The sequence below is a fragment of the Elaeis guineensis genome, chromosome 5, assembly GCF_000442705.2.
Source record: "Elaeis guineensis isolate ETL-2024a chromosome 5, EG11, whole genome shotgun sequence".
NCBI classification, from domain to species: domain Eukaryota; kingdom Viridiplantae; phylum Streptophyta; class Magnoliopsida; order Arecales; family Arecaceae; genus Elaeis; species Elaeis guineensis.
In genome coordinates, this window is record NC_025997.2 from 15,195,465 (window position 1) to 15,208,259 (window position 12,795).

Here is a 12,795-nt window from a genome sequence, read left to right on the forward strand (position 1 = left end):
TTTTTCTTACAAGGCTAGTTAAATTTTTGCTTGATAGTTAAATTATTGCTTAGCTAGCCCATATTAGTTAGCTTTGAAGCAAATATCTCTATTTGTTAATCTAAGCATTATATTTGTTATAAAAATTATTGTTTTATCGCAATGTGATTCAAAATCTAATTGAAGAAAGTATAAAAAAATATATCATGCATGATATGGAGCTGATATTAATGATAAAAATTTTTTAGAGGTTCAGTTTGCTCACCGTTCTCTGCTTGCCATATCGGTGTCAATATTAATGATAAAATTTTTAAAATTAATTACTTAATTTACTTATCACTATAGTCAAACTTTAGATAGTTTAATTCATTAGTTATACTCTAGATAGTCACAGATATAGTTCTTTAGTTTTTTTACTTATAAATTTAGTTGAATTTTTGCTTAATAATTAGATCATTACTGAGATTGTTCATGTTAGTTAGCTTTGAAGCTAATGTCACCATTGGTTAATCTAAACCTTCCATTTCTGATAAAAATTATTATTTTATTGCATTGCATTTCAAAATTTTATTAAAGAAAAATTTTTTAAAAAAAAAGAGAGTACCTCGAGTACCATATGGAGCCAATATTTATGATGAAAGCTTCCTACAGCTTGCTCATGGTTCTTTGTTTGCCATGTGGATGTCAATATTAATGATAAGATTTTAAAAATTAATATTTAATTTATTTTATCGCTGTCTTGTATTTAATGAATAGCCAGAAAAGGAAGAAAAAAACAAAAAGAAAGGGAGCCGTTTCCTGCCCATCCCGCGGTTCGTACGCTCGTACATAATGAGCGACGATGACCCACGCAGACATGAACGGTCGCTAGACGTGATCATTCACCTAACCCACCCTTCGACCGCGGATATCAACACCAACACCAATCGACACGGCGAGAAGGAGAGATGCGAGGAGCTTCATCACCTCCGTCAATCCTCCGGTGGATGGGAGATGGCATCACCAGCCTTAATTGGAGCATGCCAAGCTCCATCTTCCGGTGGCCATCGTTCGACCTCTCCGGGCTCACCCCAAGCTGGGCCGGCACGGTGTCACAGTGGCCGGGGATCGGCTTTTCCTTCGTCGACAGCATCCTTTGGACCCTCGTCGTCGCATTCGAGACCCTCGCCTTGGTGGTCACCATGTGTCTGTTCTTTGTCTTCTGTGGTTGCAGCATTTGAGCTAGGCTCTACGGAACACAAATGGTGAGGCACAAACTCATATAAGAAAACTTGTTGTCTTAGAGAATTTGGGGAGAGCATATATTGTTTGTGTTTGGTTCCGTTTGTTTTATATGTTGGAAATCCAAATCCCCTCCTTCAGGAGTTAAGACTAGGCATAATTACAACTTCGAAGTTTTGGCAGCAGATTCGGTCCTTATACAGAAATTTACATATAGGATTAACGGGTCGTTTTATGATCGGTAATGTCACATTATTCGATCTGAAATGGAAGTGACACAAATTAGTAATCTAAGTATTCTTGTAATCAGAACTCTGATTCATGGATGGCAGTCTAAATATGCTGGTAGATTAGGGTCAGCTTTGCCATTGTAGTTGCTTAGGTTGGAATTATCCACTTGATTGCACTGCTAGCAGGCAAAGTGTTTGCTGAATTTATCGTTCCAAAATTAGTTCAAGTCCATTGTGAGTTCTGATGACTGGGGATAGTATTATGGGTTTAGGCTGATGTTAGTGGCGAGAATCCATTGCTCCTGTATCATAAAATGAACTTGTAAGTTACAAAGGTCTGATAATGAACCCTTACTTGATTCCCTTCAGTTTAAGGGTGACTTTCCCCTGTTTCCAGTATGGTATTTTGATCGTACGAGGCAAAGTTGTCCTTTTGATCAGTGGGTGGTGATGGTCTTTTGGCAACAACCTAATAGATGGTGATGCAGAGAAACCTTAATCCAGGAGGAATGATCTCAGTTTCTCGTTCGGATGATGAAGTCCTCCAAATCAAAGATTGTAATTTATCCAGACTCTATGGACAAGGGCTATGAACTTTGATGGGATTCAGCAAGAGTCTAGTATAGGTTGATAACAACAAAGTGCAAGGGGTTGAGATTTCTGGGGATTCTATGTTCCTCCAATATAATATTATTGTCAGTGTTAGTCTTTGGAAGGCAGCAGATGGCATTAGTATGGTGGCACCTCCTTTGCACAGATATAGTGAGAATGCAAAATACGGAACCTATTGGCATAAATTCAATACCACGACATATAGGAATGATCTAGCTTCCAAGTAAAAGCTTTCAAACTTTTTGAAGCCTTCACGCTTCCGTCTCTTGGAAAGGACATGGGTCGGCTCATTCATTGTTTATTTATTTATCTACAAGAGTTGATTAAGGAGATCTAGATTATATGATTTTAAGTTGATATTCTAAGTAGGTGGGCTACAAAAAAAGGAGCTAGCAACTGTTCAAAAAATCATTAGAGATGCTAATTTTGCCAGCTAAAAAAGTCTCTTGGTGTATGCACACTTGTTCTAGAGTGTATATTTGAATGCCATCTGGGAATTCAAAGTATTGAAGGAGTCTACCTAGTTTTTTTCCCAAGTTACTGCCTTTAAGCCTCTTTGTTTCTACCACTTATTACTTTATTATACACATTATACAAAATTATCAAGGGGAACCTGATCCGAGTTTGATTGAAGAAGAAAAGATGCTAAAAATCCACTCGTTCACATCCTCTAACCCTCCCAAATAATATGACTAAATAAAGATTGTGACTTGTTTTATGCATGTGATATTTTATTTTATTTTTGAGCAAAAGGAATCAGATGAAATGAACAGTGCTGAAGCTATGCTTGCAGTTGGTGAGACCCATGAAACAGGATCAAGCCATGTAGGCTTATTTGCTGAAGCAATCACACAAACAGAACACTTGCATGTGCTGCGGGAGCAGGGCGATCCGGAAGCTTGCCAGTATTTGTGGTGTGGGTTTTGTAATCTTAATATTTGGTAACGATGCTGGGAATTCTGAGCATGGACGCAATTGAGACGATGTTTCAATAAAATTATTTTGGACCCATTTAGTTCGTAAAATTTTTTTTTTTTTTTTCTATTAACTTTTCATGAGATTACTTTTTAAGAATATGATTTTGGTATATTTGGTTGAATATGAGAAAGTGTCTTCTTTCAAAATGATTTATGTTAGATTGAGCATTTATTTTCTGAAAAAAAAATATAAACTATCTAGCATCTCAAAAGGTCAAAAAAATAAAATATCCCATAAGACTCATGGGCAGGTCAAGCTTTGATGCTAAATCTAGTCATCAGTATGCTCAATCATGTAGGAGATGACCTAATCAACGATATTAACATTAGATCATAATAATTTATTACATTAATATAATACTAATATATTAATATTATATTATTATTTTTGGTACAAACATGTATTTACATCGATCTAGCATGAGTCATCCCAAAAAGTCAAAAAATAAAATATCCCACAAGGCTCGTGGGTATGTCAGGCCCTAATGCCAGATCTAGTCACCAGTATGCTTGTCATGTAAGAGGCGATCCAATCAGTGGTATTATTTATCTCTCGAAAGACGTGTTGAGCAGAAACCACCGTGAAGTCCCTAAGGTAGATTTGAATGTCGTGGAGTGGGTGGGTATCTAGTTGCGTTGTTCTGAACTTAGCCTATCATGGTGGCACAGTTGTCCTCAATAATGATCCTCTCGGTTCGTAACTCTTGTCGGGCATGGACAATATTAGTCCAAACGGTGCGAAGCTCTGCACTTGGTATGCAAGGCTCAAAGAGATATGATCCCCCGATCACCAGTAATCTGGCATTCGACCTCTAGATGGCAAAACCGGCACCACTTCTACCATCTTAGACACTATCATTAAAATTAATCTTGATATACTCCGAAGGTCGGGGCTCTAAAAAAATAAAACTAACCCTCGGGATCACCATAGAAGTAGCATGCAAGTTCTAGGAATCAGAGACATCGAGGGAGGGACTAAACAGTGTGAAGCGGCTATACTCGATAGCCAAACACAATGCTGAGCGGGTACCATCTCTGCTTTGAAGGATCAAGCTGTTTCTAAAGAGCCAGATTTGATAGGTGACATATGTTATTCTTCTCTCTAGGCATTGGTCGACCCCTCAACAATACTCTGATGAATTGCATTTAAGAAGTGGGTCAGCAAAAGAACAATACTCACCTCCCATGACTGACCACCCATCCTCCTCCAGATCAACCTTGCTCTTGAGCAATGCAAGAGGTTATGTTTTATCAACTCATCCTTCAACCCGCAAACTGGCTAGGAGACCGCAAGCTCCATTCCTCTGTCCCTGAGTAGAGTGCGCCTTTGAAGTCAGTCCTAGACAACTTTCAAAAGAAGAATCTCATCCTAGGATGAGTAGCCACTCACTAGATCTAGGCTGTCTTAATCCTGATACTAGCTGCAGGCCTATATATCGCAAAAAAATCTCTCATGAGAGCTCTCAGGCAACAAAAATATAATAAATTTATTCATACATATAAATATAATATTCAATATAATATTATATTCATATAGATATTATGTTATATTAATATAATTAGAAATATATCACTATTCGGTATTTTATTTCAATTATCTATTGATATTTTATAGAGTTTCAGTGCTAAATTTTAAAAGAATACTTTGGAAAGAAAAAAAATTAAATTTCTATCCAATAAAAAATATTAAAATCTATCTTGTTTATGAATTTTTATTTTTGATGAAATATAAAAAATATCTTTTTATAAAATATTTTTTTTTTAAATTTTAATCAAATAAAAAAATTTCCCTACACTCCTCACTTTTGGTGAACCAAGCGAGTCCTTCTAGCCGTATTGTTTGTTGGGAGAGGTCTAGCTTTGTAAAACTGGCTTTTGTAAATTAGTCATTATGTTGTTATAATGACTACAATAATATACGCAATCATGCATACGTGCATACGAGCATATGTACTACTTCATTATAATAAACGTTATGTTACAAGAATACAAACTGCCATTCAACATCACACGGCTCACCACCCCTAAAATATTTCTAATTCAAATCTTTGTGCGGAAGTGGGTGGGGGGATTCTATGGTGTTGCTGGAGTTTGGTTGCACCAAATTATTGCCAATTCGCACAACTCATTGCTAATTAGCGCAACCCATAATACCCACCCGCCCAAAATGTAGGATCAAAAAAGAAAGTCCATGTTGACGAATACACATGGCTTTGTACACGATCATTGATTTGATTTCTTTGCATTTGAAAGGCGTTCTACGTTCTATAATCTATACTTCTAGTGATGTCATTTACTAGAAACCCAATGCAACTTGGATATCCAAACTATTCTCATCGTCTTCTCATAAACCTGGTCTTGATATATATGGGTTGAAGTTTGTTTATCTGCATCCATCTCCCTTTACATAAGGTGAAATGCATTTATTCTGGTCTTCCTACTGCTAGCTTGATGACCTCTTCTTAACACAAGCAAATTAATGCACACACGAGGATTAATTAGGAGAAGAAAGAAAGAGTGCAGTGGATAAGTGAAGACAACCTGCTCAACAGCCGACCAACCAGCTACCAGGAGATCCATATTTTTTCAAAAAAAAAAAAAAAAACACTTGAGCTATTTTAAACTAGAAAAAAATTATTTATAGATCTCTAGATGGATCCGAAATTATTTTTAAGTTTTTGAACTTTTCAAATTGAATAAAAAGTCTCTGAAATGCTAAGAAGTTATTTCTAGGTCCCCGCCGTTCAGTCAGATTGGTTACACAAGTCTATGTTCAGATTACACGGATTTAGGTTCAAGTTACACAGATTTATGTTCCAGTTACGCAAGTTATCTGGTTTCAATATCTGGTTATGCACATTAATATTCAGGTTATACAGATATATACCTTGATTATACAGAAATAACTTCTTAGCATTTCAGGGACTTTTTATTCAACTTGAAAAGTTCAGAGACTTAAAAATAATTTTGGATCCATCTAGAGATTTATAAATAATTTTTTTTAAAACTATGCTCAAATCAAGGACAAATATGTTTTTTTTTTTATATAAATAGAGAGAGGGAGAGAGAGGGAGAGAGGGGTTGAGTACCGATGGGAAAGTTTGTTATGTCCGGCAACAATTTCATGCGGGTCCTCTTTCTTTTAGTTCTAAAGAGAGATTTTTATTTTTTTTAATAAATTATAAAAACTTATTTAAGATTAGAAATAAATTATTTTTGTATATAATAATTTGAAAAATCTATACTTACCTTTTTAGGATCTATTTTACGTAGGATTGGACTTTAAATTATACAGAAATTGAATTTAACTCATTTTGTACATGTCACGCCTCCGACCCGAGATTGTGAATCAAGGGTCATGGCAATCGCCGCATACTCATAGAAAATTCTTCCTATAAGCATGCAAGGCATCTTATCATGCTATTCTAAAACAACAGTGGAATAATTAGTCAATAATTTAAATCCAAAAACATAACGATCTAAATTTCTTCTTTAATATCTCAATATATTCAACAACGATTCATAGGCTTTACATCAAATTCAATAAGCCTTTCAACCTAAAATAAAAGTATGAAGATTCTGCTTCTGATCACTTTTCCATTCACATCTTGTATCATCTTAATTCTTCAACATCTGTAAAAATAGTAAAATAGGAGGTAATGAGCTAGACAGCCCAGTAAGCAATGATCACTTTTCAACAGATTTCATCAGACATTTAAGTAAATAATCATTTATAGAAAATAAGCATATAGAGTTTATCAATTTGAAATCAATTTCAATTATGCAACATAATTCATGCCAAATTCATTTCTTTTTCGAAAATTCAAGTTTCTTTCGAGATTTCAATTTTTTTCTTTCTTAAATTCTTTTCGTCAACCATGAGCTATGACCATATTTTTCCTGTGGTAGGGTCATAATACCACGTATCTTCTTGCGGTGAGCTGCGAATCATCTGGCAGCAAAGTCCTTCGGAACCGCTGGTCTCTTTGACGGTTTGTCGCTGGTCTCTCTGGCGACATGAACCCTCAGGACAAATCAATTGCCAACGTATATGCCCCCATTGGCAGAGTCCTTTACATAGTCAGGCTGTCAATTCATAATGTTTCTTATATCATAATTCTTCATAAATCATATTTCATATTCTAATTTCGATAATAAAACATATAAACATGTAGTATCGAAATCAATCAATATAATACATCATGGAATCAATATGTTCAATCATGCTTCATCATAACATTTCAAATAAGATATTTTCATAACAAAATATCATTCATCCAATTCATGCATCGTTTCACAAATCATGTCAGAAAAATACATTATAATTTGCCGATAAATCTAAAAAAAGTGAAACATTACTTACCTCGAACGCATTCCAATAAACCCACATAATTCTATAAATTTTTTTCTTCCAAAAATTCTATTTGTAGATCATATCGCGATATCCCATGATCAAACATCTACAATCCTATACATAATTAATTTCAATAATTAGAAAGAATACGAATACCATATTTCAACGGTTTAGATTAGGTCCGATCATCTAATTTTATCTAATCAAAATCTAATTAGGACCTAAACGATCCAAAGTTTGACTATCAGATCAAATCGGATTCGAAGTGATAGGATCGAAGTTTCTTTATCGATTTCATAAAATCAAGTAGAGAGAGAAAATCAGAGGAGAGAGAATTCATGAGGTACAATTCAAATTGATCAAGTGACACAATCCAATATTACGATTGGTCTAATATCTCGAGTGGTGAAATCAATATGATCAAATCATGATTAAATCGAGATCATGGATAATTAAATCTAAAGATTCATGGTCTGATCAAGGTGGGTGCCAGTACGCTATCTGACAATCATGGATCAGGATTCTTCATTAGAATCAGATCAGGACTATTAAAAAAAATTTCTTCATTCACTAACCCTTTTAGAGAGAGAATCAATCAAGAGAGAGAAAATTTTAGAGAGAGAAAATTCTAGAGAGAGAAAACTCATCTTGAATTTTTTAGACAATATGATTCAACAAATTTGATCGATCAGATCAAATCATACTGAAATTATCATGTGGACAATTCAATAAGATCATGAGAAATAAAATCTAAAAATACCTGATCTGATCAAAGTGGATGTCGGTGTATCGTCCGACGATCACAGATCAAAAATTCATTACGAGAATCATTTAAATTCATCATCATTCTTCTCAAAATTTTAAAAAATCTTAGGAGAGAGAAATAATCTAGAGAGAGAATTTTAGAGAGAGAAAGTAGAGAGAGAAAGTCCAATTCTAGAGAGAGAAAATACTAGTTCAGGCTAAAGAGAGAGAGGGAAGAGGGAGAAACTCTTTTTCTCATATTTTATTATTTATATCATTATTTATTAATTTATTTATTTTATTTTTCTTTCTTCTTTTCTTTCTTCTTTTCTTTCTTTTTTTCTTGACGGAAGAGAGAGGACAAAATCCTATTTATTATTATTATATTATTTTTTTCTTTTTTTTTCTTTTTTTTTCTTTTCTTTTCCTTCTTTTTCTTTTCTTTTTCTTTTTCTTTTCTTTTCCTTCTTCTTCTTTTCTTTTCTTTTCTCTTTTTCTTCTTTTTCTTTTCTTTTCTTTTCTCTTTTTCTTCTTTTTTTTTTCTTTTCTCTCAGGCTCCTTCATGGCCGAAACAGGGGACCGACGGGTCCCCTCCTTTGCCCGACCGTTCAAGCCACAACCGTCACGACGGAGGCCGGCGGCAGAGGGGGGCCACTCTCCCGGGTTCGAAGAGGCAAGGCCGGCGGTCGGTTGTGATCGCCGGCGTCGGAAAACCCAAGGGAAGAAGAGACCAAAACAGAAGTCTCTTCTCTGATCAAAAATTGGCGACACCCGTCGCCGGCAGTCGCGCACAAAGGCACAGGAAGAAGGGGAAAGAAGAGAGGAAGTGGAGGAAAACTTACTTCGGCCTCCGGTGACCTCGTCGGTGAGCAATCACGGCGAGAACAAAATGAGTATCCGCGGCTCCAATCGGGAAATCAGGGAGAAAGAGAGGGGAAGAGGACCGATGATCGGCTTCTAAGGAAGGGGAGGGTCTTTTTATAGAGAGCCCTAGGACTCCTGGGGGTCCTAGGACTCCCGATTGCCGGGGTTTAATCGGAAAAGAAGACTCCTACCGGGAGTCTTCTTCCCGGTTCCCCTGCTTTCTTTTTTTTTTTTTTTTTTGGGCTTGGGTCTTGCTAGATGGGCTTGGGCTTTGGGCTATAACATTCTTCACCTCTAAAAAAAATTTCGTCCTCCAAATTTTTTTCTTGCTTGAGTCTTCATAGTTTCTTACTTGAATCTCATCCATAAATATTTCAATATTCTAATTTTTGATATAAATTCATTCTTAAATCATTTCATAAGAAAAAAGTAAATACATCAAATATTGATCTGAAACGGAACCATCCATTTCCTTATTTATCAAGATCAACATCTTAAAGATTTTCAATATTTCAGAATTTCGAAATTATGATCTCATTTTCTGTAAAAATCATGTTCAATATCTCACGACTCAAATTAAAATTAAATCTATCTCTTGTGAATAGAAGAAGGTAAATGTCTCTATTCTTGCATAAGAACTTCATTCATCATCATTCATTTATTTTTTTATTTATTTTAAAATATTAACCACTCTTAATTTCAACCCATCATAAGATAGAAAAACATACTTCTATGAATCATATGATGACATCCCAATCAATCAAAATTTAAAAATATTTTCTCTTATTCGCACTTTCAAAGGTTAAATATTTATCATTTCAATCTCATTCTCAAACTTTTAATTTTTTAATTCTCGATATAACTTTATCATTTAATCATTTCATAAAGAAAAGATCAATATCACCGATGTTGATTAGAATCAATATCACTATTTCTAGTCATCGAAATTTTCTTACTCAAACTCTCAAACTCTTAAATATTCTAATTCTTGAAGCAAATTTTATCATTAAGTCATTCCATAATAAAAATCAATAACTCAAAAATTGATCTAAATCAAAACTATATTTTTCTTATAATCAAAATCAATGTCTCTATTCTAAGTAAGTATATCAATTTTTTTTATCTAAACATTAACAACTCTTAATTAATCGATTCATTATCAAATTAAATTATAAATAACTCCAATCTATTTTTTGTAGAATAATCATCAATATTAATAGATAACCTCAATCTTTTCTATTCAGTCAGAAAAATAATAATGATCAAAAGAATCCAAACTTCAAATTTTATTATATCCTGGAGATAAATATTTGAGTATAATAATCTAAGATTGAAATCATCATTCGATAAACAATCTCAAATTCTTTCTAATAAATAAAGAATTATAAAATTTAATTCTAGGATAGAAAAAATCTAAAATAAAAAATCAAGGGTCCACTCATCCTAGAATTAGGATGCTAAATACATATATATATATATATATTTTAGCATAGTAGGTGGAAGCACTACTTTTAAAAATCACATTAGGATATCTAAAATAATTCAAAATTTTAAAATATTATTCTTTCTAATATCAATAAATTTTTTATATCATCTATCATAATTTTTTAACTCAAAGGGTCAATATTTCTGACTTACTCAAAGTAATCCAGATTATCATGCTTCCGCTACGCACTCTGATCTAACAATCAAAATTTCTTAGGTTCACCAAAAAAAAAGTTTGATCAAATTATTTTTTTATCTTATTGATAGAAAAGATCTAAAATTTTAGATTTCAATTGAAAGATTAACTTTCGATTCTCATTCATATTTTTACTGGTGTACAATAATCTTGATTAACCCTTGAGTCCAATATCATATTTAAACCATCATACAGATTTACTATAATCAATATGAATCAAATCTTAATTCTCATGTCAATTCAATTCGATAATTTTCAAATCAAAATTCTTATAAGTCAAATCAATGAAAAAAATATTTCGATGCTCTACCAAATTTGGACATAATCAGAATAGATATAAGAACTTCAAATCATTATTTTTTTTTCTAAAATTTCTATCATCAAGATCTTCAATATCTATCAAATATCCTTTCATAACAATCATACAAGCTTCAAAAAAATCAAATCTCCATTTAATAGTAGATTCAATTAGGGACCTCGTTAACAAAAGCAAAGGAACTCCATATCAATTCTTAAGTCCAAAATTTCTAAATTGTAAATTCATATGGATCCCTTAATCTGAAATAAATATAAATCAGATCTTTTATCTTAATCTAAAGATATCAATTTTTCATTAACAACCTCAACAATAATATCAGAAAATCTCTTGATCAACTTAGATACGAAATCTTTAAATTAAAATTTCATACACATCATGTAGTCTCCAAGAGACATAATAAGATCTATTATTTAGATCTAAGGATAATGATTAAAGATTTCAGTATGATGAATATCCTTCAATCTCAAAATCGATTTCATCAATAAAAAATAGATTTCTTTGTAATATCCTCAAATATGCATTCATCCTATTATGCCACTTTATATATAATCCACATACCAAATTCAATTTCGATAAATATTCCAATCAAGCATCATAAAAGATTTTTTCTTAGTCCATCCTGGAATAATATTTTATTATCAAATCTTTATCTTGCCAATAATAGTCAACTTCTCAACTAGAAGTAATATCATAGTATTATTTTCACATCGAATTTGAACTTACGATTCACTTGAATAACCAATGATCAAATTAATAATCATAATGCACAATAAAATTTTATATCAATCCTTTTGTGATTACTTTCGATCAAGATCTAACTAATCATATCATGATCTATAGATTATCCATCATATTTCAAACTCGATATGTCATAATCTCTTACGATCCTTTTTATACATAATGTCAATGTTTAATCAAAATTTATAAATATTTCTCCCACTACAATCATCAAAGATCTACACTATAATGTCCCAGTGTCTATCCACTTATACCCATTCTATATCTGATTCTATATTTCATAATTCATCCACTTATGCTCTGATACTACTATTATTGTCACGCCCCCAATCCGAGATTGTAAATCGAGGGTCATGGTAACCGCCGCATACTCATAGAAAACTCTTCCCATAAGCATGCAAGGCATCTTATCATGCTATTCTAAAACAACAGTGGAATAATTAATCAATAATTTAAATCTAAAAACATAACGATCTAAATTTCTTCTTTAATATCTCAATAAATTTAACAACGATTCATAGGCTTTACATCAAATTCAATAAGCCTTTCAACCTAAAATAAAAGTATGAAGATTCTGCTTTTGATCACTTTTCCATTCACATCTTGTATCATCTTAATTCTTCAACATCTATAAAAATAGTAAAATAGGAGGTAATGAGCTAGACAGCCCAGTAAGCAATGATCACTTTTCAACAGATTTCATCAGGTATTTAAGTAAATAATCATTTATAGAAAATAAGCATATAGAGTTTATCAATTCGAAATCAATTTCAATTATGCAACATAATTCATGCCAAATTCATTTCTTTTTCGAAAATTCAAGTTTCTTTCAAGATTTCAATTTCTTTCATTCTTAAATTCTTTTCGTCAACCATGAGCTATGACCATATTTTTTCTGTGGCAGGATCATAATACCACGTATCTTCTTGTGGTGAGCTGCGAATCATCTGGCAACAAAGGCCTTCGGAACCGCTGGTCTCTCTGACGGTTTGTCGCTGGTCTCTCTGACGACATGAATCCTCAGGACAAATCAATTGCTAACATATATGCCCCCATTGGCAGGGTCCTTTACATAG

General features: G+C 33.1%; 1 long non-coding RNA gene across 1 annotated transcript; it reads left to right on the plus strand.

Annotated features, from left to right (window-relative positions):
• Nucleotides 1-773: 773 nt before the first annotated feature.
• On the plus strand, nucleotides 774-3,053 carry LOC140858093 (uncharacterized). Its single transcript, XR_012141400.1, has 2 exons — nucleotides 774-1,223; nucleotides 2,836-3,053. It is a non-coding gene; the product is annotated as an uncharacterized lncRNA (long non-coding RNA).
• Nucleotides 3,054-12,795: the final 9,742 nt, after the last annotated feature.